Source organism: Hemitrygon akajei, unplaced genomic scaffold (assembly GCF_048418815.1).
Source record: "Hemitrygon akajei unplaced genomic scaffold, sHemAka1.3 Scf000054, whole genome shotgun sequence".
Classification (NCBI taxonomy): domain Eukaryota; kingdom Metazoa; phylum Chordata; class Chondrichthyes; order Myliobatiformes; family Dasyatidae; genus Hemitrygon; species Hemitrygon akajei.
In genome coordinates, this window is record NW_027331940.1 from 6,047,922 (window position 1) to 6,067,580 (window position 19,659).

At 45.1% G+C, this 19,659-nt stretch overlaps 1 protein-coding gene and 1 long non-coding RNA gene across 3 annotated transcripts in view; one reads left to right on the forward strand and one right to left on the reverse strand.

Moving 5' to 3' along the window:
• LOC140721392 (uncharacterized) overlaps positions 1-19,659 on the forward strand; it is a 1,266,977-nt gene that overhangs the window by 686,453 nt on the left and 560,865 nt on the right. The window lies entirely within an intron of this gene.
• On the reverse strand, positions 604-18,721 carry LOC140721395 (uncharacterized). Of its 2 annotated transcripts, none has more exons than XR_012097380.1 (3): positions 18,604-18,721; positions 17,122-17,275; positions 604-718 (listed from the first exon to the last, which is right to left on the reverse strand). It is a non-coding gene; the product is annotated as an uncharacterized lncRNA (long non-coding RNA). The 2 variants fall into 2 exon arrangements; XR_012097379.1 differs by lacking the exon at positions 604-718 and adding an exon at positions 9,103-9,679.

Genomic DNA, 19,659 nt, shown 5'->3' on the forward strand with positions numbered 1-19,659 from the left:
ACGTCAGTCGCGCGTGGGGGGAGGAGCTGTGTGACATCACCTGTGGGAGAGGCTGGGATTGAAAAGCACCTTAATGGACTTCTCAGTGGGACAACAACATTAATCACGGGTTTCATCACGGAATCCAGTGTTGTGGGATGTAAAGTCCCCTGTTATGTGTCCGGCTGTGCCGTGTTGTTGGTGGAGTGGGCAGCATGGTGTTTGTCTCGATTCGGGTCACAACACCAGAATTGCCAGCGGGGTCCACACACAGTGTATTAGTCAACAGAAAACCTCTCGTCCCTGCAGTCTTTGTCTCCTGGTAAACTCAACACCCTGACAGTGTGGACCATAGACTTCCTCTCAGAGTCAGGGGATCATTCAGACAGCTGATCGCTGAGAGGAATTATATTTATTGGTCATTAAAGTTCACCCAGATTCGTTTGGACGGATTTGATGTGGAGCTCGGGGTGTCACAGTGAAAGGGCCGGACGGCCGAACTCTCTCCGTTGTCCAAACATCCTTCTAGGTCCAAACATCCTTCTAGGTGAGGCGACACTTCACCTGTGAATTTTTTTTTTGGGGGGGGGCTGTCGATGATATTGTTCCCTTTGTGCGGGAGGGGTGGGTTTTGGGGGTTTGATGATCGGGATGCTGTCTTTTTGATGCCGGGGTTGAGGTGGGAGTTTGATTTTTCTCTGTGAACGACTTTCATGCTCTTTCTTTGTTTCGTGGTTTTCTGGAGAAGAAAAAAATCTCAAGAATTGTTTACGGATATCTGCTTTGATAATAAATTAACCTTTGGACTATCCGCTCCGAGCGGGACTTCCTGGTGTCCAAACATTTTTATTCCGATTCCCTCTGGGGAATCTATTGATGTTGAAAATGATCATAACATGATAAGGAATGGCTACAAGTGGCGGATGCAACTCGTTCATTATCTGATCCAGAAACACGTTGTGCCCAGATTGAAAAAGAATTGCTCAGCATTATGTTTCTTTGTGAGGCATTTCATCAGTTTGTGTCAGGGCAATCTTTTGATGTTGAAAATGATCATAAACCTCTGATTGCATTGTTTTATGCGGGGGTGGAGTGGGAGTGTGATTTTTCTCTCTAATAGATGCTGCCCGGCCGGCTGAGTTCCGCCAGCGTTTTGTTTGTGTTGCTCTGAATTTCCAGCATCTGCAGACTTTGTCGTGTTTGTGATTTACCTCTCCGTTGTCCCTCCCGACTCCGTCCACTGCTCCCTCTGTAGGGACCTCCGGCCACGGCTGGTGCAGCCCAGAACCTCCTGCTAAACGCAGGCGCAGTGCCGACTGGAGCTGTCGCCGGCGGTTCTTCTGTTCAGGCGTCCGTGAAGAAGGGTCTGATCTCGGGTTTGTGGAAACCAGGGGCCGGTTGGCGTGGAAACACAACTTTGTGGGCCGAAGGGCCTGTATCGTGCTGTAGGTTTTCTATGTTTCTATGAAAAGTGCCGGGAACGAGCTCTGCCGGACGGCTGGAGGCTCCGGGCTCTCCGGTCCCGCAGCCCCGGTTTTAGCTTTGCGCCCGAGCCCGGGCTGTGGGATCAGTTAGTTGTGGTTCCCAGGCTCGGAGGGGTTTGGGGTGAAGGGGATCTGTTTGTGTGTGTGTGGGTAGAAGTTATGGGTGGACTGTAGTCGGGGGGGATGGGGGGTGGGGCTGCTGTTGTGAGAAAGTGGGATGATCGGACGTTCCGTGACCCGGGTCAAATAAAGTTGTGAACGGGGAAGGATTTGCTCCGTTGTATCGGACACTCGCGTGTCCTTTCAGGAAGCAGCAATTCTCTTTTCAAATGAATTACTGTCTAATCTTGCTGTTACCATGGTGTTTGTTACAAAGCCCCAGTGTCTGGAAGAGCTGTCAGCGTCATGGGCTGTTGGTGCAGATTGGGATGGCGGTGGGGTGTTAGTGACCTCTGTATCAGAGAACAACACGGGTTTCTACATCCTCCTCTGAGATATAAATGTCCTCACAGTGGGTTCAGATCAGCTGGCATATCTGGAGTTTGCAAGGGGAAAGGGAATAGTGAAGGGCCTGAAGAGAGAGCGTTTTAGTCAGCAAACAATCGTCTGGGGTGGAGGGGTACAGGAGCTGTCTGATAAATCGTTTTACAGTAATTGTGTTTTTATATAATTTCACAGATGGTGACTGAGGAAGAAGCTTGTACCCAGGGAGTGTACCCAGAGGTGAGCAGGTCAGACACGGTATCAGGAGAGTGACGGAGATGTGAATTCCTGTGTCACGGGTACAGACAGTCGTCTCAAGTGAGGAGTTTGTGTGGAGATGCAGCTTCCCTGGAGGTGGAGGAAAGAGGACACACCAACAGGTGGAACCAGCTGTGGGAAGACATGGTTTGTCAGGTCTGAGGACGAGCTGAATGTACCATAACCTTTAGACTGAATCAGAAAACCATTCTGAGGGTATTTGAAATGTCAGAAGCAGGGGAGATGTGATCACATGTCTCCATCAGACCCTCAGTGAGATGGTTCCAGTTATAACGTGCAGGGATGAAAGCACAGTATTTGGGGTCTGATTTAATCACTGATTCTGATACAGTGAGAGGGTTAGTTTTGCTGTAAGGCAGCGACATTAATGGAAGAAGACACAGAAACTTCATCAATTGCCAGTTGTTTAGCAGAAGTGACCAATCTCTATGCTACCTTGACAGAAACTGATACTCACAGTGGTGACAAAGGGGTTCAGTCAGGTTTATTTCAGGTTGGAGAGGGGTGTGGAGTTTTGAAATCAATGCCTTGCGGTGCCACCATCGTTAATTTAGCATGTCCGGAGTGGTGGATCACACAGCACGGAAACAGGCCTTTGGCCAACCATACCTGTTCTGACCATCCACTCACTGTCTCAATTGGTCCCACTTATCAGCACTTGGTTCATAGCCGACTGTATCTCGGCAGTTTCAATGCTCATCCTCTTCGTAAATGTTGTGAAGGGACCTGCCTCCACCACCACCTCGGGACGTGTGTTCCAGATTTCAGCTGCCCTCTGAGTGAAAAGTCTCTTCCTCAGATCCCTCTAAACCTCTCCATCCTACGCTTAAATCCATGCCCTCTGATCGGTGACACCTCTGTCCCAGGATCTGGGCCGATATGGGCATCAGTGAGGCCTTTGATAAGGTTCACATGGTAAGTTGCTGTGGAAAGTCAGATCACACGGGATCCAGGGAGAGCTGGCTCACTGGATGCACAGTTGTCCTGATGGTAGGAAGCAGAGAGTGATGGTGGGAGGCTGTTTATTGGACTCGAGGCCCGGGCCTAGTGAGGTTCCCCAGGGTTACACCCCATTGCTGTCATTATTCATTGATATTTAATTATATTTGCATTTGCACATTTGATTGAATTCTGTGCTCTACTTGATCTTTCATTGATCCTGTTATTATTCTAAAGATTTGCTAAGTGTTCCTGTAGGAAAAACTATATCAGGGTTTTATGTGGTATGTGACTATATAAAATTTATGTACTCTGATAATAAAATTTACTTTGAACATCAACCATTGCTACTTGTCATCTCGATCAATAATCTGGTTAAGAATATACAGGATATGGAGAGTAGGTTTGCAGCAAGTTCAAACAATTAGTTTTTCTCAAAAATATTAAGTATAAACACTTCGCTCTGTTTCCCTCTCCGCACTCGACCACCCCTCCCCTTACTGTCTTCCCTCTCTGCCCCGTCCTCCCTCTCACCCTGACATTGGACATATGTTCAGGGTGAAAGTGAATTATTTTCGGGGAATCTGAAGGGGAATTCTTCACTCAGATGTTGGTGAGAGTGTGGAATGAGCTGCCAGTGGAAGTGGAGGATGTGGTTTTGATTTAAACACTAAAGAGGAATTTGGGTGAGGACGTGGATGGGAGGTGTATGGAGGCTCTGGTGCAGGTAGCTGGAACTAGGCAGTAACAACAAAAACAGGTCGGCATGGACTAGAAGGGCTGATGGGCCTGTTTCATTGCTGCTTGGCTTTGTGATTCTAGTAATATTGTGATTTGTAATTTCCACAGTAAGTACATTGCTACTAATGTCTGAACCCAGAAATTTGCCCAAACAAGAATTGAAAGACTCTTGGCTGGCTACAAAAAGTGTCTACAAGCTGCGATACTTGCCAAAGGGGGTGCTACTGAACATGTAGGACACCCAAACATTTGCTTCTGGCCTTTTTCCTTTTTTTGTTATTTTCAAACTGTAATAGAATGAAATAAAAATGTAATCTTCCTTAAATATTAAAGAAATGTGTCATCTCTAACTTTATGCCTTTTGGAAATCAGGTCGTCTTTTACTCGATGATCTATTCACAGTAGCAGACATTTTGACAAGGGGTCAAAATCAAGGAAAATCATTGGGAAAATCAGATCGCTACTGGAAGAGTGGATTGGGAAAATCAGGTCGGCAATGGATCTCAAGAGAGAGAATTTCTAGAATGTCTACGAGACGGCTTTTTAGAACAGCTTGTTGTTGAGCCCACTAGGGGATCGTCTGTACTGGATTGGGTATTGTGTAATGAACCAGAGGTAATTAGAGAGATGGAAGTGAAGGAACCCTTATTGATGACAACATGATTGAGTTCACTGTGAAATTTGAGAAAGAGAAGCCGAAATCAGATGTGTCGATATTTCAGTGGAGTAAAGGAAATTACAGTGGCATGAGAGAGGAACTGGCCAAGGTTGACTGGAAAGGGACACTAGCAGGAAGGACGGCAGAGCAGCAGTGGCTGGAGTTTATGCAAGAAGTGAGGAAAGTGCAAGACAGATATATTCCAAAGAAAAAGAAGTTTTCGAATGGATAAAGGATGTAACCGTGGCTGACAAGAGAAGTCAAAGTCAAAGTAAAAGCAAAGCAGAGGGCATACAAGGAAGCAAAACTTAGTGTGAAGACAGAGGATTGGGAAGTTTTTTAAAAAACTTATGAAAGGAAAGTATGAAGGTAATTAATAGAGAAAAGAAGAACTATGAAAGAAAGATAGCAAATAATATCAAAAAGGATACTAAAAGCTTTTTCAAGTATATAAAGAGTAAAAGACAGGTGAGAGTAGATATAGGACCAAAAGAAAATGATGCTGGAGAAATTGTAAATGGAGATAAGGATATGGCGGAGGAACTGAACAGACTCCATGTGTGTATATGCAATTATGATAAGAAATACAGACCAGAAAACTTAAATGAGAAGCTGGTTCAGAAAAATAAATCATCACTCTGGAAGAAAACATTAACCAGTGAAATGAGTATGACCCTCCATGGGAGACATCCCAATGATCTGAGCAGATAAGATGGTGACAAGGAAGCATCGAGCACCTAACTGAGTGTTGGAGACCTCTTCCCAAAAACAGAGGAGTTCCTTGCGGAAATACAGGACGAGGTGGGTAACAAAAGTAAAACAAATCAAAACTTCATGAAATACAAACAAACAAGGCACTAAGTGCAGAAAAGGCCAAGAGAAACCAGACACAGTCCAACACATTCCAGGATCCTGCAGCAGTTTAACTCAATCTGATTACTTACGCAGGTACAATCAAGTGGCAAATATCATTCACCAAAATCTTGCTTTAAAATACAAATGGATGAATGACCACGGTAACTTCATTAAGGCACCCTAAATTCAAGCCTGATTCAGTTAAGGACATAATCCACCAATTTATATGATAATCAATACATTATTTCAGATAGGATCATCTCAAATAACCATTTGGATATAATATTACAGGATAAACAAGCAGGAATAACTCCCTCAATAGGTATAACCATTCTCAAAACACACATGTGCCTCCACCACAGGCATTGTTCATCAGTCAGATAACCAAATTATTTCGTCTGCCAATTAGCGTCCAAATACAGGACAAAGTAGTTAACAAAAGAAAAAAAATGCAGAATACTTGAAATATAAACAAACAAGGCAGTAAGTGCAGAAAAGGCCAAGTGAAACCAGACAAAATCCAACACTTTCCAGGATCCTGCAGCAGTTTAACTCAATCTGATTACTTACAAAGGTACAATCAAGTGGCAAATATCATTCACCAAAATCTTGCTTTAAAACACAAACTCACGAATGCCCTCCATCACCTCATGAAGGCACCATAAATTCAAGCCTGATCCAGTTTTAGAGTCAAAATCTTACAAATTATATGATCATCAATACATTATTTCAGATAGGTCAATCCATCTGGTTATATTACAGGATAAACAAGCAGGAACAACTCCCCCAATAGATAAAACCATTCCCAACACACGTGTTCCTCAACCAGTGGAGCACCTCACCACAGGTAGTGTTTGTGTCATCAGTCAGATAACCTAATTACTTTCTCTGTTAATCTGCTTCCAAATGTCATTCGTTGCCATGCCCCGCTGCTGAATCCCTTCTCCTCATCATACGTTCTTACCTCGACCATCGTTTAGAGCCCCAAACTCTGCTCTGTGCAGACTCGCCTCTGGTTTCTGACCCAGCTTCGTTGAAAATCCAATTGATGGTTTCCCACTCTGCTTTCAGTCTTTAGAGGACAGTGGTGTTCGCTAACAACACTTTAGAAGTGGGGAAAGTGACCCATAATGTGGACATGAGTCGTGATTAAGGAGGTTAACTCCCAATGTCATTCTTCCTCAGCCCAGAGATTAGAGGGGCAAAAAACATCTCAGACAGATGTGCAGTCAGCTCCACTTCTTCAGTCTGCAGAAAATTCAAGGGAAACCTCTTTGCCCACACAGTGGTGACTATTTGGACCTCATCCCAGGGAGAGTGAGAGGTGAACAACAGGGGAGGATTTGAAAGATCTGTTGTGTAACAGAATCACTGGCAGTGTTCAGCCGGCCTGAGTTGACTCTCTACTGTATACTAGGTGTGTTATAAATTCACTAAGTACGGGAGACAGTGATTAAAATAGAGCTGATTCATTTGATAGATAGATAGATAGATAGATACTTTATTCATCCCCATGAGGAAATTCAACTTTTTTTCCAATGTCCCATACACTTATTGTAGCAAAACTAATTACATACAATACTTAACTCAGTAAAGAATATGATATGCATCTAAATCACTATCTCAAAAAGCATTAATAATAGCTTTTTAAAAAAAAGTTCTTAAGTCCTGGCGATAGAATTGTAAAGCCTAATGGCATTGGGGAGTATTGACCTCTTCATCCTGTCTGAGGAGCATTGCCTCGATAGTAACCTGTCGCTGAAACTGCTTCTCTGTCTCTGGATGGTGCTATGTAGAGGATGTTCAGAGTTATCCATAATTGACCGTAGCCTACTCAGCGCCCTTCGCTCAGCTACCGATGTTAAACTCTCCAGTACTTTGCCCACGACAGAGCCCGCCTTCCTTACCAGCTTATTAAGACGTGAGGCGTCCCTCTTCTTAATGTTTCCTCCCCAACACGCCACCACAAAGAAGAGGGCGCTCTCCACAACTGACCTATAGATCTTTGTCACAGATCTAGTCTCATTAAAGGTGAATATGCAGCAGAAGAAACTCCTCCCATGCCTGGTGAGCAGCAGCAATAATTGCAGAGTTCAGCACCGACAATCACTCTCGAAATTGCATTCAGCAACGGTGATGGACAAATATCCAGCATGCAGCTTATTGAAACTTTCTCCCCAGTGTGAACCCGGTAGTGTGTCGTAAGTGTAACACGCTGTAAGGTTTCACTGCTGATGTAATGGCCTCTCTGTAATGCTTCACTGCTGAGGTAGTGGTTTCTCTGTAGCAGCAATGTCAAAGTTACAACTAGAGATAACAGGGTTTTGGAGTGCTGGGCTATCCAATGACAGAAATGTTCTTTCTTGTGAGTCTGGATGTGAGAATTTCATGGGCTTTTTCTGGGGAGAGATGAGAAGCCACAAATGGGGAGAATGGGCCCTGTTTTTTTATTTACTTTACTAACCCTATAGTCAAAGTAAGAATTATGAATCACATATTGTGTACTGTTTGTTATTTTGGGGTATTGATTTGTAACAGGGGACACGGCACAGCATCCACCCACATTTGGCCGAGCTAGGGGGCTATCACCCCCTATATTAAGCTGCTAGCCGGAGTGAGAGTTACATAAGTTTAGATGACTGAGTGAATACATTCCCACATTAACAGGAGGAGAACGGCCTCTCCCCAGTGTGAACTGACTGGTGTGTCAGTAGGCGAGATGACCGCGTGAATCCCTTCCCACAGTCTGAGCAGGTGAATGGCCTCTCCCCTGTGTGAATTCGCTCATGTACCTTCAATTGAGATGATTGAGTGAATCCCTTCCCACAGAATGTGCAGGTGAACGGCCTCTCCCCAGTGTGAACTAAATGGTGTGCTTGTAGGGTAGCTAACTGTGTGAATCCCTTCCCACAGTCTGAGCAGGTGAATGGCCTCTCCCCAGTGTGAACTCGCTGATGGACCTTCAGTTGAGATGACGAAGTGAATCCCTTCCCACAGTCCAAGCAGGTGAATGGCCTCTCCCCAGTGTGAACTCGCTGATGTACCTTCAGTTGAGATGACCGAGTGAATCCCTTCCCACAGTCTGAGCAGGTGAATGGCCACTCTCCAGTGTGAACTGACTGGTGTGTCAGTAGGCAAGATGACAGAGTGAATCCCTTCCCACAGTCTGAGCAGGTGAACGGCCTCTTGCCAGTGTGAACTGACTGGTGTGCTTGCAGGCTAGATAACTTTGTGAATCCCTTCCCACAGTCTGAGCAGTTGAACGGCCTCTCCCCAGTGTGAACTGACTGGTGTGCTTGCAGGCCAGATAACTGTGAATGGCCTCTCTCCAGTGTGAACTCGCTGATGTACCTTCAGTTGAGATGACAAAGTGAATCCCTTCCCACAGTTTGAGCAGGTGAATGGCCTCTCTCCAGAGTGAACTGACAGGTGTACCTTCAGTTGAGATGACCGAATGAACCCCTTCCCACATTCTAAGCAGGTGAATGGCCACTCTCCAGTGTGAACTGACTGGTGTGCTTGTAGGTTAGCTAACTGTGTGAATCCCTTCCCACAGTCTGAGCAGTTGAACGGCCTCTCCCCAGTGTGAACTCGCTGATGTACCTTCAGTTGTGATGACGAAGTGAATCCCTTCCCACAGTCTGAGCAAGTAAACGACCTCTCCCCAGTGTGAACTGACTGGTGTGCTTGTAGGCCAGCTAATTGTGTGAATCCCTTCCCACAGTCTGAGCAGGTGAATGGCCTCTCCCCAGTGTGAACTCGCTGATGTATCTTCAGTTGGGATGAGTAGGTGAATCCCTTCCCACATTCCGAGCAGGTGAACGGCCTCTCCCCAGTGTGAACTTGCTGGTGAGCCATTAGGTCAGAAGACCGAGTGAATCCTGCCCCACAACTTCAGCAGATGACCAGCCTCTGCCCAGTATGAACTGACTGGTGTGTCCACAGGTGGGAAGACAACTGAATCCCTTCTCACCCACAGAACAGGTGAATGGCCTTGTCCAGTGTGAACTTGCTGATGTACATTCAGTTGAGAAGACCCACTGAATCCATTCTCACAGTCTCAGCAGATGAACAGCCTCTCCCCTGTGTAAAATGACCGCTGTGCCAGTGGGTCAGATGACCAAGTGAATCCCTCCCCACAGCCTGAGCAGGAAGGATGATCAAGTGAATCCCTTGCTCCACTTATTAAATATCTGGACAGAGACAGCAAAATTGGCGTGTTGTGTTCGAGATTCCCGTAGATAAATTCCTTGTTTTTAGCCTGTAAAAAGATTTACAAAATCCATCAATGTGTGTAGGGCAACTTTTCATATGAGATCACTTGAGTTGTCAAGGTGTGATCTGGCATCACACTCTTACAGTGAAGTTCAACCCAAGTTGGAGAGAGAAATCATCTAACTGGGCACAGTGCTGGTATCTGGAATGACCATCAAACTCTCTGATGCTCTTCCTGTCTCTATAAGAATGGGGCATCTCTGCCATCTCCAATCTGTGACCTGGCTCAGTTTGACTCTCGCCATTGGTATTGGTCCCTGTTCCCACTGAGCAGCACGGGCTCCTGGCCCCACAGTAACTGAAATACCCTCACACAAATAGCCTGCAGTGCATTCCACGCACCCACCACTCTCTGGGTAAAAATCTTACCCCTGACATCCCCTCTGTATCTATTTCCAAGCACCATAAAACTATGCCCCCTCGTATTAGCCATTTCAGCCCTGGGAATAAACCTCTGGCTATCCACACGATCAATGCTCCTCATCATCTTATACACGTAAAAAAGGCTCTAAACATAAACAAGGAAATTATACATTGCTTTGGGAAATTGTTAGAAGTATACAAGATTATGAGGGTATAGATAGGGTAAATACAAGCAGCTTTTTCCACTGAGGTTGGGTGGGATGTCAACCAGAGGTCATGGGTAAGTGGGGAAGGTGAAAATTTAATGAGAACATTTGGAAAAACTCTTTACTGAAATGGTCGTGAGAGTGTGGAATGACATGTCAGCATGTGGTGAATATGAGCTTGGTTTCACCATTTCAAAGAGGTTTTGAAGGAAGCCTGGATGGCAGGGGTATGGAGGGCGATGGTCTCGGTGCAGGTAGTTGCAATAGACAGCTTAAATGGTTTTTTGGCATTGACTAGATGGGCCAAATGGCCTGTTTCCATATTGATCATCTCCATGATTCTATGACAGAGAAGCTGGACAAACTTGTTTGGAAGGGAAAAGGTTGGAGTGACAATGGAGCAGCAATGGCTGGAGTTTCTGGGAGCAATTCGGGAGCTGAGTGATCGATACATCCCAAAGAAATGGAAGCATTGGAAAGGCAGGAGGACACAACCGTGGCTGGAATGAGGAGCCAAAGCCAACATAAAAGCCAAAGAGAGGGCAAACAAAAATGCAAAAGCTATTGGGAAGCTAGAAACCAACAGACAACAATGAAAGAAAAAGTTCAGATGAGCTCAGAACATGGATGATGATTTATGAGTCTTGGTAGCACCCAAATGTCTGAGGCATTTAAAGGAACAAAATATCCAGGGCTTCAATGTCTCCTGAAAGCCAAGGTTCCCTGCACCAGTTACATTTCAACTTTTACATTGTTAGGCACATAGAAACTCTACACCCTCAAAATTTCACTTTTGAAGGCCTCCCACTTACAAAGTACTCCTTTGTCAGAAAACAGCCTGTCCCAAACCACACCTGTCAGATCCTTTCTGATACCATCAAAATTGACCTCTCTCCAATTTAGAATCTAAACTCATGGTCCAGACCTCTCTTTTTCCATCTTTATTTTGAATTTCATGGCATTATGATCACTAATTTCTGTCACCAGCCCTGATCATTGCCTAACAGCTTATTGCACACTTCTACATCGGGAATTTTACGTACCGATTAAGGGCATATTTGACAAACTCTATCCTATCTAGTCCTTTTACAGTATGGGAGTCCCAGTCAACACATGGAAAGTTAAAATCACTTACTGAATCAACTTTTGTTTCTTGGCATGGTCTGCAATCTCTCTACAAATTTGTTCCCCTGAATCCCTCAGACTGTTGGGTGCCACCACATCCCAAGGATATCTACAAATTCCCTTTCCTGAACTCATCTGGCTTTCCTACGATGCTTCTTGCATTGTCACATATGGAGCTCAGCACATTCATCGCACCATGCTCAACCATTTGATTGCTGACTCTGTCTGAAGTCTGAACAACATCTGACTGGTATGTGTAGAGATAACATCTGAAGTTTGTGTAGAGATAGCAGGAGCTCTGACGGAGATCTTTCAGGTGTCATTAGAAATGTGGATTGTGCCGGAGGATTGGCGTATTGCTCCTGTGGTTCCATTGTTTAAAAAGGGTTCTAGAAGTAAGCCTGGCAATTATAGACCTGTCAGTTGGACATCAGTGGTGAATAAATTAATGGAAAGTATTCTTAGAGATAGTATTTATAATTATCTGGATAGACAGGATCTGATTAGGAGTAGCCAGCATGGATTTGTGCGTGGAAGGTCATGTTTGACAAACCTTATTGAATTTTTTGAAGAAGTTACGAGGAATGTTGACGAGGGTAAGGCAATGGATGTAGTCTATATGGACTTCAGCAAGGCCTTTGACAAAGTTCCACATGGAAGGTTAGTTAAGAAGGTTCAGTCGTTAGGTATTAATGCTGGAGTAATAAAATGGATTCAACAGTGGCTAGATGGGAGATGCCAGAGAGTAGTGGTGGATAATTGTTTATTGGGATGGAGGCCGGTGACTAGCGGAGTGCCTCAGGGATCTGTTTTGGGCCCAATGTAGTTTGTAATATAAATAAATGATCTGGATGATGGGGTGGTAAATTGGATTAATAAGTATGCCGATGATGCTAAGGTAGGAGGTGTTGTGGATAATGAGGTGGGTTTTCAAAGCTTGCAGGGAGATTTATGCCGGTTAGAAGAATGGGCTGAATGTTGGCAGATGGAGTTTAATGCTGAGAATTGTGAGGTTCTACATTTTGGCAGGAATAATCCAAATAGAACATACAGGGTAAATGGTAGGGCATTGAGGAATGCAGTGGAACAGGGAGATCTAGGAATAACAGTGAATAGTTCCCTGAAGGTGGCGTCTCATGTAGATACGGTGGTGAAGAAGGCTTTTGGAACGCTGGCCTTTATAAATCAGAGCATTGAGTACAGAAGTTGGGATGTAATGTTAAAATTGTACAAGGCACTGGTAAGGCCAAATTTGGAATATTGTGTACAGTTCTGGTCACCGAATTATAGGAAAGATATCAATAAATTAGAGAGAGTGCAGAGATGACTTACTAGGATGTTACCTGGGTTTCAGCACTTAAGTTACAGAGAAAGGTTGAACAAGTTAGGTCTCTATTCATTGGAGCGTAGAAGGTTGAGGGGGGATTTGATCGAGGTATTTAAAATTTTGAGAGGGATAGATAGAGTTGACGTGAATAGGCTGTTTCCATTGAGAGTAGGGGAGATTCAAACGAGAGGACATGATTTGAGAGTTAGGGGGCAAAAGTTTAGGGGAAACACGAGGGGGTATTTCTTTACTCAGAGAGTGATAGCTGTGTGGAATGAGCTTCCTGTATAAGTAGTAGAGGCCAGTTCAGTTGTGTCATTTAAGGTAAAATTGGATAGGTATATGGACAGGAAAGGAGTGGAGGGTTATGGGCTGTGCGGGTAGGTGGGACTAGGTGAGATTAAGAGTTCGGCATGGACTAGGAGGGCCGAGATGGCCTGTTTCCGTGCTGTGATTGTTATCTGGTATCAAGAAAACAAACTCTCCCTCATTGTCACAAAAACAAAGGAGCTAATTGTGGAGGACAGGGGGAAAGGAGAGACAGACAATGCTGTCACCCTGTGACAGGTGAACAACCGACAGCTTCCCCAGTTTCCGAATCCCCAGTGGTGGGCACTTAATCTGGACTCCACCGCGTTTGAACCCCTTCTGCCAGCGGCCGACCCCTACGTGACTCTGTGCTATGACCCTACGGAGTGCTCAACTGAGGAAAGCCAATATCATGCACCCCTCGAGGGACAGAAGTTCCCAGTCATGGTGATTGGACAGGATTAAGGAAAAGAGGGCAGTGCATTACTGGCCGAAGTTCCAGATTTCCCTTGGCGACAGACAGGACTGGTGGCTCCCCATACCATCGTTAGGGTTTGCCCTGGGTTCAAGTCCAAGAGCCTAGGGTTCCTTGCCTACACCCTGACGAAACAAGCCTCCAGCAACAAGGGAGACTGGCAACACTTGGCCGCGGGCCAACTCCGATACTGGAAGGAGTCTGAGGTGAAGACAGGACATCTGGTAAGACAATCTTTTAATATTGACTGAACCCAAGACATTGCACATAATCTCTGCTCAATTTCAGACAATGAAGTTGACAGCACCAACTGCCCCCCATCCAGATCACCATGAAAGAAGGACAGACTCTCCCATCCCTTCCTCAATATCCCCTCAAGCCTGAGGCAACATTTTATGAGGATGGAAGCTCTTTTGTGGATCTAGCAGGGAAACGATGCGATAGTGACGGACAGTGAAGTAATTGAGCAGGCCTCTTTTGAAGCAGCTGTCTCCGCCCAGAAGGCTGAGCTGTTTGCTCTGACTCGTGCCTGTATCCCAGCAACAGACTAAAGTGGGAACGTTTATACAGACTCTGTTATGCATTTGGAATTGTACATGACTACGGGGATCTCTGGGAACATGGGGATTCCTGACTTCCTCTGGCCACCCCATTAGTAATGCCACCTTTGTAAACAACTTACTCACCGCTCTACAGCTACCTCGCGTTTTGGTTGTTATTAAATGAGCAGCCCACACCCACATGTCCGACTGAGTCACTAAATGCAATGTTTTAGTGGATGAGACAGTGAAAAGTGCGGCACAATCCTCGGTAGTTGTAGTCCCCTCGGGTTCCTGTCAAGCAACCCTCTGTGACTTAAGCAGAATAGGTTTGCCAGACATGAGGGAGGTACGTACTTTTCAGGGGGACGTCTCTGAGGAGGAGCGCAAATTGTGGTCCCAGATGGGATGCCAGAAAGAACCCAACCTAGCTTTTTGGATTACCCAGCGGGACAGGTTTGTGTTCCTACACAATTTTTACCAATATTGGTCGATTATATACACAATTGTACACACCTGGGAAAGGAGGGAATGGTTGGTAACCTGTACCCTGCACACCGGGTATGTCTCCCTTGCCAGGTGGACCTTTTTGTGTTTACAAGTTGAATTGCCTAGAATACATTGCTATAGATACTGCTTAGTTATTATCTGCTTAGTAGGTGGATTGAAGCTATTCCAACGACCAGTAATACTGCTATGACAGCTATGAAGATATTATTACGGGAAATAATTCTGAGCTCTCACAATGGCCCACACTTTGTGGTGAAAGTAAACGAAGGGGTACGTAACGAACTAGCTATCAAGGAACAATTCCACTGTGTACACCACCCACGGGCCGCTGGCAGAGTGAAAAGAGCCAATGGGACTCTGAAGAGTAAACTGGCCAGACTAACAGCGGAGACTGGACTCACTTGGTTGAAGGTCCGACCATTAGCCCGATTCCACATGAGGGTTACCCCACAGGGGAAAACAGGGTTGTCACCAGCTGAAATCATTTATAGGCGGCCCATGAGGACACCCTGGCGACTAAGACCTTGTGTACCATTGCTCCCAGAAAGTCTACCAGCAAAATTGGATGCATAACCGAAGGGAAGAGATTGGGAAATATGTATGCCAACTAACCAAAATTTTCCAAGCATCACATTCACAGGTACGACAGGCTTACAAGGAAGAGAACTACCCCGCAGAGAGGAGTGACAATCCCACCATAGAACCTGGCAATTTTGTCCTGATCAAGAACTGGGATCGAGGGAAACTCGGACCTCGGTGGGGAGGACCATATGAGGTGTTACTGACCACTCCCACGGCTGTGTGTTACAGAAGGAACTGCGTAGAAGGGCTCTCTCAGACTTAAGGAAAATGTATTCGTTGCTAGTGGTGTTTGTGTTTTGTCTTATTGCTCAAACAACATCCGGGGGCCCCCATGTTAACACCTTTCTGTCTCTCTGTCACACCTATGCCAAACAGGCAGAACTAGGGGCCTGCTGGGATGGTGCTGAAATTCCACAGCATGGTAAGACTATGATTCCAATGTCAGTAATCCTGCTCAACCAGAGTGAGGAACTCTCAGCTTGGGCTTTCTCAAATAACACCTGGGGAAGAGAGTGAGGAACTGTGGTCCAGTCAGAGATGACTGTGGCTGTCAGTGTTTTGAGGGATGGTATCTCAAGTTCCCATCAAATGGAACTTCCTACACTGGGAAACATGCATCCTGGCCTTACTTGCAGGTGCCCAGCAGCGGAGAGGAATAACTGAGATTGAGTGCTTTTGGATGATTGCTTTTCTCTGCTATGGAGTAGCCAGGAATTCACGAGAGATAATCAATTTGGCTACAGCACTTGAGGAGCTGGCCACAACACTGCAGGGGCTCTGACAGAAACACAGGCCCAAGTTACAGAAATATGTACTGAAATGATTGCAATCTGGCAAACAGTCCTACAGAATTGTATGGCTTTAGATTTTATCCCAGCTGTGAAAGGGGGAACCTGTGCTATTATTGACACAGAATGCTGCGCCTATGTCCGTGATGAGTCTACTAACGTTACATCCCTCTCCAAGCACACTGCCAAGGAGATTGACAGCATCAAGAAACTAGGGCAGGATTTACACCGGTTCACTGAAGGGTCAAAATGGTGGCATTTGAAGGTCTGTTCAATAATACGTGGAGCAGGATATTGCATTATGGCCTAATAGTTGTCCATATCATTGTTATAAATACTGCTGTACGCTGTTTTTTTCCCACTGATAAGTCAATGTTATACCTGATTACTTTCCCTGCAAAAAATTACTGCTTTGTTGATCATGTAATGATCAAAAGGAGGGAATGATAAAGTGTGTAAAAGGGTTAACACTTTATTAAAAAATAGCAGCCTGTTTTTCTGCAAGAAACTGCTGATGATCAACAGATTGGCTCAACCGATGTGCTGAGCCATATTTCTTCTTGAGGGCAACTAGTTAGGGTTTCAGGATGCCTATCTCCTTGCACATTCACATGTAGAGATAGGACAGCTTCAGTCTGTTCTGTGTGTGCAAGCTGTGTGTGTAATTAGTTTTGCTACAACAAGTGTATGGGACATTGGAAAAAAGTGGAATTTCCCCATGGGGATGAATAAAGTATCTATCTATCTATCTATTATGACTGTTTTCTAATCTGTCTTTAGGGGCTCCAGCCTGTCATGTAGTAAATAACTTTAGCTCCAACCTGTCTTGTGTGGGGGGTATCTGAACGGATATATCTGTGGTGTAAGGGGAATTGTTAGTCAGTTAGTGGATTGGGCAGGAACAGTCATCGACTGTGCCTGTTTGAGCGACTAACTGAGTAAGCCCGATGCTTGGAATAAAGAGTTTGTACTTATACAGCCTCTCAGTGACTTTATCCAGATTCGACTTCCACAGAATGGGAGTGGTTTCAAAGGGCTGGGCTGCTGGAAGCACATTACCAGACCTGGACTGATTGCAACTGGGTCTGACAGAGGCATAACTGGTACTTCGGGGCATGTTCAGTCTCACTCCAGCTAATTCCTACCTTCCACTGTACAGGTATGTAATGTCTAAAGGACCAGTGTTTGAGTGAATGAGACTCACCAAACTTTCTACTGACAGAATCACTGGAATCTCCGAGCCAGTTGGGTTCTCTCCAGTTGATGCTCTCAATCCTCACGTTGGTTCACTTGTTGCTGTTCGTGGTCTGCTTCCAGTTGGGGTTTTTCTTCCAATAAGTCTCTCACTGCAGGTCTAACTTTAAATTGAAAGATAATGATGCACATTAACAACAAAAAAGAGAACCAAACATTTCTGCTTAATGTTATAAAGAACAAAACTCACTGAAATTTAAATATTGAAGGCAAATATACAGTAATGATCTCAGTGAGCAATCTTTTATTGTCCCAAACACGTCACAAAACGATATCAGAATCAGAATCAGAATCAGACTTTAATCGCCAAGTACCTATGCACATACAAGGAATTTACTTCCGGCAGATGTTGTCTCTCTGCTCATAACAATAATAATGATAAATATAAATGAAAATATAGATTATACATACAGGTAGTGCAATCCAAGTAATAGTTAGCCGACAGTTAACCGGCAATTAACTGTTCAGCAAAGTGACCGCAGTAGGGCCGGGTGTTCAGGAGCTCATCCCTGCTGAATATGACTGGATCCGCTTGAACAAAAACAATAAAAAGACACAAAAACACACAAAAAGCCAGAGAGCTCGGCACCGAGGCCGCCATCTGCGGCGCCATTTTGAACATGATAAGAAGGAGCCATCATTCAATCATGGTAAGACATAAGGAACAGAATCAGATGATTCAATCCATCTGATCTGCTCCATCATTCAGCTATGGTTGATTTTTATTCCAACACCATATTCTTGCCTTCCTACTGTAACCCTGTAGCTACTTAGCAATCTTGAATGTATTAATCTCCGTCATAAATATATCCAAACGGCAGCCTCAACCAAACTCTGCGGCAACAAATTCCACACTTCAGACACTTTTGGCCAAAAGATTTTAACTTTTCTTTTCTTTTCTTATCTCAACTGAATTTTAACAGGAAGCATTTTTATTCTGAGACCATGCTGTCAGATCACAGACTCTCCGTCTAATGGAAACATCCTCTCCATGTCCACTGTATCCAGGCTTTTCAGTATTCTGTAGGTTTACTTAACCATACATCCCTCCACCACCCCCACCGTCCCTCTGAACTCCATTGAGCACAGGTCCAAAACAATCAAATGCTCCTCATACATAAAGCCGATCATTCCTAACATTACTCATGTCAACCTTGTTATCAACACGCCACGTGATCTTGCGTCACAAAGCGGAGGGCGGGGCAGATCTCCGGCACACAGCCTCACGTGACCTGTTCGTGGGTCTCCTATTTCAACTGTGCGCAAACAGACAGCCTGTGCTCCTGGTTTGAATCGTTCAATGCAGATTAAGTGAAGTCGGCACATTTTTGCCGAGCCCATATAACTGGAAAATAAATGAGTTACTGGCGCTCAGTTCGGGGCTCACGGCCAACATCGGATCTCCCCGCTCGGGATCGGTCTCAATACTCACAAATAGAAAAGTGATATCTTCAGCCCGGAGACAGTAATCCAGATCCCCAGCTCCCCAATATAGAAGACGCGAAGCCTTTCTCGATCCCGCAGACTTCAGCACTGAGCGTTAGGGAAAAGACCACACACCCGGAGACAGTGAGCATGCGCGAAGTTTGCTGTACGTCATCAAGAGGGCGGGGCCTCAGAAACGGATGCGCGATAAATAGATAGATAGATACTTTATTCATCCCCATGGGGAAATTCAACTTTTTTCCAATGTCCCATACACTTGTTGTAGCAAAACTAATTACATACAATACTTAACTCAGTAAAAAAAAATATGATATGCATCTAAATCACTATCTCAAAAAGCATTAATAATAGCTTTTAAAAAGTTCTTAAGTCCTGGCGGTTGAATTGTAAAGCCTAATGGCATTGGGGAGTATTGACCTCTTCATCCTGTCTGAGGAGCATTGCATCGATAGTAACCTGTCGCTGAAACTGCTTCTCTGTCTCTGGATGGTGCTATGTAGAGGATGTTCAGAGTTATCCATAATTGACCGTAACCTACTCAGCGCCCTTCGCTCAGCTACCGATGTTAAACTCTCCAGTACTTTGCCCACGACAGAGCCCGCCTTCCTTACCAGCTTATTAAGACGTGAGGCGTCCCTCTTCTTAATGCTTCCTCCCCAACACGCCACCACAAAGAAGAGGGCGCTCTCCACAACTGCCCTCCTGCGGTTTAATGGGGGGGGGGGGTTAAACTGGATCTCGTGACCCCCAGACAGATGTCCAGTTACCCACCACTCTGTGGAACGAAGCAAAGTTGCCGCTCACATCTCCTCTCACATTAAATGTATTAGACATTTCAATCCCCAGGAAAAATATATTGTCTGTCCACTCGGTCTACTCCTCTCGTAATCTGAAAAACATCCATCCAGTCTCACCCGAGCCTGCGCCGCTCTGGAGAAAACAACACAAATCTGTCCAACCAGACGGGCAGCATCCGTCGAAACGAGCAGTCAACGTTTCGGGCCGAGGCCCTTCGTCAGTCCTGAGTTCCTCCAGCGTGTGT